The 6,699-nt window shown below is 39.8% G+C and overlaps 1 non-coding gene across 1 annotated transcript; it reads left to right on the top strand.

Moving 5' to 3' along the window:
• Positions 1-4,575: 4,575 nt before the first annotated feature.
• Positions 4,576-4,682, top strand: LOC141716236 (small nucleolar RNA R71). The gene has a single exon (XR_012572953.1). It is a non-coding gene; the product is annotated as a small nucleolar RNA R71 (small nucleolar RNA).
• Positions 4,683-6,699: the final 2,017 nt, after the last annotated feature.

Genomic DNA, 6,699 nt, shown 5'->3' with positions numbered 1-6,699 from the left:
AATGAACGGTCCTGACCATCTTGACTTCAACTTTCCAGGAAAAAGACGGAGACGAGAGTTGAACAAAAGAACTTGTTGCCCTGGCACAACTGATTTGAGCACTAGACCCCGATGGTGCCACCTCTTGACTTTCTGCCTTGTACATTTGTTGTTCTCATAGGCTTGAAGTTGAAACTCGTCGAGCTCATTTAATTAAAGCATCTTCTTCTTACCATCTACATCCAAATCCAGATTCAATTTCTTTAAAGCCCAATAAACTTTATGCTCTAGCCCCACCGACAAATGACACCCCTTACCATAAACCAGTTGGAACGGTGACATTCCCAATGGAGTCTTGTATGTTGTTATATAAGCCCAAACAGCTTCATCAAGCTTCAAAAACCAATCTTTCCTCGATGGACACACAACTTTCTCCAAAATGCGCTTAATCTCTCTGTTAGACACCTCAGCTTGACCATTTATCTGAGGATGATAAGCCATAGCAATGCGATGATTCACATTATACCTTTGCATTATAGCAGTGAATTTGTGATTGTAAAAATGCGACCCCTCATCACTGATTATGACTCTTGGAGTTCCAAACCTTGTGAATATCTTCTTGTGAAGAAAAATTAAGCACCACTTTTGTAGCGTTCGTTAGCAACGCCTTAACTTCAACCCATTTCAACACATAATCAACCGCTAACAAGATGTATTGATTGTTACAAGATGAGACAAATGGCCCCATGAAGTCAATTCCCCAAACATCGAAGACTTCAACCTCGAGAAGCACATTAAGAGGCATTTCATCCCTTTTAGACATATTACCCACACGTTGACATCGATCACATTTCAAAACGAACTGATGAGCATCTTTAAACAAGGTTGGCCAAGAGAATCCTGCTTGAAGAATACGAGCTGTTGGCTTTTCTCCACCATAATGTCCTCCATAAGCCGTTGAGTGGCAATCTGGCAAGATCCCCCATGTTTCGCTATACGGAATACATCTCCTGATGATTTGGTCAGCTTTTTGTCAAAAAAGAAACAGCTCATCCGACATATACCACTTTACTTCATGCAGAAACTTCTTCCTTTGAATGTATGATAAGTCGGGAGGTATGACATTGCTCACAAGGTAGTTCACAATGTCTGTGAACCACAGTTCTTTCTCTTGCACTTCAAATAACTGCTCATCGGGAAAAGACTCATTTATCAATATCTTGTCCAGTGAAGTAGCATTAGGGTTCTCCAAATGCCAAAGATGATCAGCGACTTGATTTTCAGTCCCCTTTCTGTCCTTGATCTCTAACTTAAACTCCTAAGTAAAAGAACCCATTGAATCAATCTTGGCTTCGAGTCCTTCTTCGAGATGAGATAACGAATTACAGCATGATCAGTGAAAACCGTCACCTTAGTCCCGAGTAGATAAGATCGAAATTTCTCAAAACAATAGATAATAGCCAAGAGTTCTTTCTCCGTAGTAGTATAATTCAGTTGAGCACCATTCAAGGTCTTACTAGCATAGTAGACCACATGAAATATGTTGTTCTTTCTCTGCCCAAGAACTGCTCCCACTGCATAGTCACTTGTATCGCACATCATCTCAAAAAGTTCATTCCAGTCAGGTGCAGTTATGACAGGTGCCGAGATTAAACTCTTCTTCAATGTCTCAAAAGCGGCAAGGCACTCGTCATCAAACTTGAAAGGGACATCTTTCTCTAGCAAACTACACAATGGCTTCGAAATCTTAGAGAAGTACTTGATGAAATGCCTATAGAAACTCGCATGACCAAGAAATCTGTGAATTCCCTTAACAAAAATTGGTGGAGGAAGATTTTCAATGACCCCCACCTTAGCTTTATCCACCTCAAGACCCTTACTAGAAACCTTGTGCCCAAGAATAATGCCCTATCACACCATAAAGTGACATTTCTCCTAATTGAGAACCAAGTTGGTCTGAACACATTTCTTGAGAACATGTCCAAGCATCTGCAAGCATTCGTCAAAAGAATCACCAAATACAGAGAAGTCGTCCATGAACACCTCCACATTCCGGCCAATCATATCAGAAAAGATGGCCATCATACACCTTTAAAATGTGGCTGGTGCACCACACAGACCAAAAGAAACTCGTCTGAAGGAGAAAGTACCAAATGGACAAGTGAAAGTATTCTTCTCCTGATCTTCTGGAACGATACAAATCTGATTATAACCCGAATAACCATCTAGAAGAAATTAATACTCATGACCAGTCACGCATCTGGTCAATGAAAGGAAGAGGGAAGTGATCCATCCTAGTGGCCTTGTTCAGCTTCTTGTAGTCCATACAAACTCTCCATCTCGTGACTGTTCGAGTAGGAATGAGCTCATTCTTCTCATTAGCAACAATTGTGATACCTCCCTTCTTTGGTACACATTAAACTGGACTCACCCAAGAACTGTCAGAAATGGGATAAATAATCTTTGCATCCAGTCACTTAAGAATTTCTTTCTTCAGTACTTCCTTCATGATCGGATTAAGTCTTTTTTGTTGCTCAACCGTAGGCTTGCTACCTTTCTCTAGCAGAATTTTATGCATGCAATAAGAAGGGTTGATTCCCTTAATATCTGTTATAGTCCAGCCAATTGCTGATTTAAACTCTCTTATAATCCTCAAAAGCTTCTCCTCGTCGCTACCTGAAAGGTCAGATGCAATAATAACAGGCAAAGTAGATGCATCACCTAAAAATGCATACCTCAAATGTTCAGGTAAAGGCTTAAGCTCAAGAGTAGGAGCTTCCTCAATAGATGGCTTGAGGCGTTTAGGAGCTTTGTTCAATTCCTCCATTCCAAGAGATTCAAAAGGCATATCAATCTTCCTCTTCCAGGGAGAAGCATTCATATATTGCAATTGCTCTTCTCCTTCATCATCTTTACTATCTGAATTCCCCAATAAGGCCTTCTTTAAGGCATCAGACCTTAGCAATTGATCAAGTTCTGAAGTAACTACAGAATCGACCAACTCCACTTTTAAGCATTCCTCATTTTATGTAGGAAATTTCATAGCATTGAACACATTAAAAGTTATATCATAATCCAGCACTCACATTGTAAGTTCACCCTTCTACACATCTATCAAGGTTTGGCCAGTCGCCAAGAAAGGTCTTCCCAAAATTATGGGAATTTTCTTATCCTCCTCGAAATCAAGAATTACGAAATCAGCGGGGAAGATGAGTTTATAAACCTTGACCAAGACATCCTTCATAATAACTCACGGATATGTAATAGAACGATCAGCCAACTGCAAAGTCATATAAGTTGGTTTTGGATCAGGCAGATTCAACTTCTTGAAGATTGACAAAGGCATCAGATTGATGCTAGCTCCCAAGTCACATAAACATCCGTCAAAAGACACTTTTCCAATAATGCACAAAATAGTGAAGCTTTCTGGATCTTTAAGCTTCGGAGGCAACTTCTATTGCAGCACAACACTGCATTCCTCCGTGAGAGCGACAGTCTCTAAATCATCTAGCTTCACTTTCTGAGAGAGAATACCTTTCATAAACTTTGCATAACTAGGAATCTGCTCAAGAGCCTCAGCGAAAGGTATGTTGATATGAAGTTTCTTGAACACCTCCAGAAACTTCTCAAATTGCTTATCCAGCTTTTTCTTCTACAGCCGCTTAGGAAAAGGCGGTGGAGGATAAATCTGTTTCTCCCCTGTATTACCCTCAGGAGGAGTGTGCTCAACAGTAGTCTTTCGTGGTTCCACTTCTGCTTCCTATTACTCTACTTCTTCTTCATCCCCAGCTTCTTCATTCGAAACTTGAGTTTATTCGGGATTCGCAACCTTTCCATACCTCAAAGTGATTGTCTTTACCTGCTCATTAGCTTCCCTCTTCCCTGGCACTTCAGTGTCACTAGGTAATTTACCAGGTTGAAGATTTATTAAGGCATTGGCAATTTGTCCAATTTAATTTTCCAAGGTCTTGATAGAAACAGCTTGACTTTTGCACATAAGCTTCAACTCCTCTAATTCAGATTTTTCATTAGCTTGTTGCAGCTGAAGTTGAAGTTGTTGCTTTGGGACATATTGTGGCTGCTGAAAACCAGGCGGGTTGTACTGCTTAGCTGGGTACTGCTGATAAGGCTGTTGAACCGCATTCGAAGCGTTGCTCCAGCTGAAATTAGGATGATTGCAGTTGTTAGGATGATAAGTGGCTGGTACGGGTTGCTGCGATCGCTGAAAGTTATTTATGAACTGAGCTAATTCACTAGAAATAGCACACTGATCAGTCTCATGGGCCAGCATAAAGCTCACAGACACTAGTGATTTAATTAACTCCATAATTAGCCAAAGTGTCCACCTTCATCGTCAAAGCCTTAAGTTGGGCAGCTATAGCAGTTGCTGCATCCAACTCCAGAATTCCTGCTACTTTTCCCTAAGTCAGCCTCTGAGAAGGATTCTGGTATTCATTAGCATCCATCAGTTCAATCAATTCATAAGCTTCATTGTAGCTTTTAGCCCACAAGGCTCCTCCTGATGCTGCATCGAGCATGGGTCTAGAAGTAGCACCCAATCCATTATAGAAATAGTTTATAATCATCCAATCAGGCATGCCATGGTGTGGGCACTTCCTTAGCATCTCCTTATATCGATCACAAGCCTCACACAGAGATTCTCCAGTTTGCTGAGCAAACTGAGTAAGAGCATTCCTGATTGCAGCAGTCTTTGCCATAGGGAAGAATTTAGTGAGAAATTTTTGAGCAAGATCCTCCCATGTGGTGACAGACCCTGGTGGTAGAGAATGTAACCAACACTTCGCATTATCCCTCAGAGAGAATGGGAATAGTCGCAGCTTGATAGCATCTTCAGTCACACCATTGAACTTGAAAATGTCGCAGATCTCAATGAAATCCCTGATGTGCATGTTGGGGTCTTCAGTAGGAGAACCCCCAAACTGAACTGAGTTTTGTATCATCTGAATTGTGCTTGACTTGATCTCAAAAGCGTTAGCCAAGATGGTTGGCCTGATGATGCTTGACTGAATATCATTGATCTTAGGCTGAGAATAGTCCATCAAAGCCTTAAGAATTTTTGCTTGATCTCCCATCACTACTAAAGCAGATTCCTCGATTTTCTCTTCTTCTTCTACCTTCTCTTCATCCTCAAAAACTTCCCTTCAACCACTACAACTTCTTCCTCGGCTTTATCCAGAGTTCTCTTACGAGACCGCGAACGCGTATGCATACACGCTCGCTAGAGTACCTAAAATAAGACAATAAAATAGATATGTAACAATGTCTGAGTCAATGAACTTTAACGATCACTGATGACAAACACATAAACAAAAAATTAACACTGCAGTCCCCGGCAGTGGTGCCAAAAACTTGTTAGTCGCTAAACACGCGCTAATAATACATGCAAGTATACGCGTTCGCAATTAATATAGAATTATTTCTAGTTCATTTCCACAGAGACTGACTTTGGTTAACTAATTAATTTATGCACTTATGCACCAATGATATGGCTATTATTCAATGTTAAGACGTATAATAAATTGGGGTTTTTGATTATAACTAAGAATTAAACTAACAATTATAATAAGAGAATAAGATGGTTGAATTAATGTATATATGACAAACATGGGATTCTAACTTCATTAAATTCTTCATTCAATAGATTTATTGTTCTTAACCTTAGCATGTAATGGTGATGACACTAATCAGATAATACGAAACTGATAAATGCCAACTTTCGTTGCATGAATACTATACTACCAGACATCCATAAAATAGATAGAAGCTGAATAGACACCAATTATATTGAGACCCTATATATCTATAGAATTTGCCAACATAAAGCTTTAAAGCACAAGTTATCTATCGTGATTACATAGGGCAAGTAAGATGGTTAAAATTACCTACGAATCATGCATAACAATAACACATGAACCTATGCTAGCAAGGCAAGTTCTAAATACTTAAATTCACTGTCACTTCATTAAAGATTAACACGCTATCTTATAAGTTCGCGACGCTCATAAGACGAATAAGCACAACCAATACTAGATTATCATACAATCACCACACACTAAGGTATCGAAACAAATTAACTAAAGAAATCCATAAATAAATCCGCTAGAACCCCACGATAATGATTAGCCCATAATCGGACTCATCATCAACGCGGGTTCCGATGAAAGCATGGTATAATAAATATAGTCTTTATACTGAATAAATAATAAAAACAAGTACGAAACAAGAGTAAGGTTCATGAATAATAAAACTAGCATCTAAGTTACAACTTAGAACAAAGATTCACAAGTAAAAACAAGATCTTCTTCGACTTTATAGAATCGTGCTAACACGGTATTCTTACGGCTCTCCTTGTCCTCTGGTATATCCCTCTCTAGAAAACATCCTTTATTTAAGTATATATAGTAGCCCATACAAGATAGAAGTCCTTCAATTATAAATAAACTAGAATCAGGATTCTGGGATCCCAACCCGGCAAGGCCACGCGCTTCATCAGCGTGGGCACGCTGGCTCTCTAACAAATGGGCGCGGCCCCGCGCTAGACCAGCGCGGGCGCACCGTGCTTCTGGAAAAACTTCTGAATTTCTTTAATTCCTGCTGCAATCGAGTTGGCTTCCGGAGCTTTATTCTTTGGATATCATCCTAACACCATATTAGCACCAAAACAATGCTAATTCACCCGATTCTTAGAATAATGCCTGA

The sequence above is a fragment of the Apium graveolens genome, chromosome 3 (assembly GCF_009905375.1).
Source record: "Apium graveolens cultivar Ventura chromosome 3, ASM990537v1, whole genome shotgun sequence".
NCBI classification, from domain to species: domain Eukaryota; kingdom Viridiplantae; phylum Streptophyta; class Magnoliopsida; order Apiales; family Apiaceae; genus Apium; species Apium graveolens.
The sequence above is the reverse complement of the archived record's forward strand: the minus strand, read 5'-3'. Positions and strand labels throughout refer to the sequence as shown.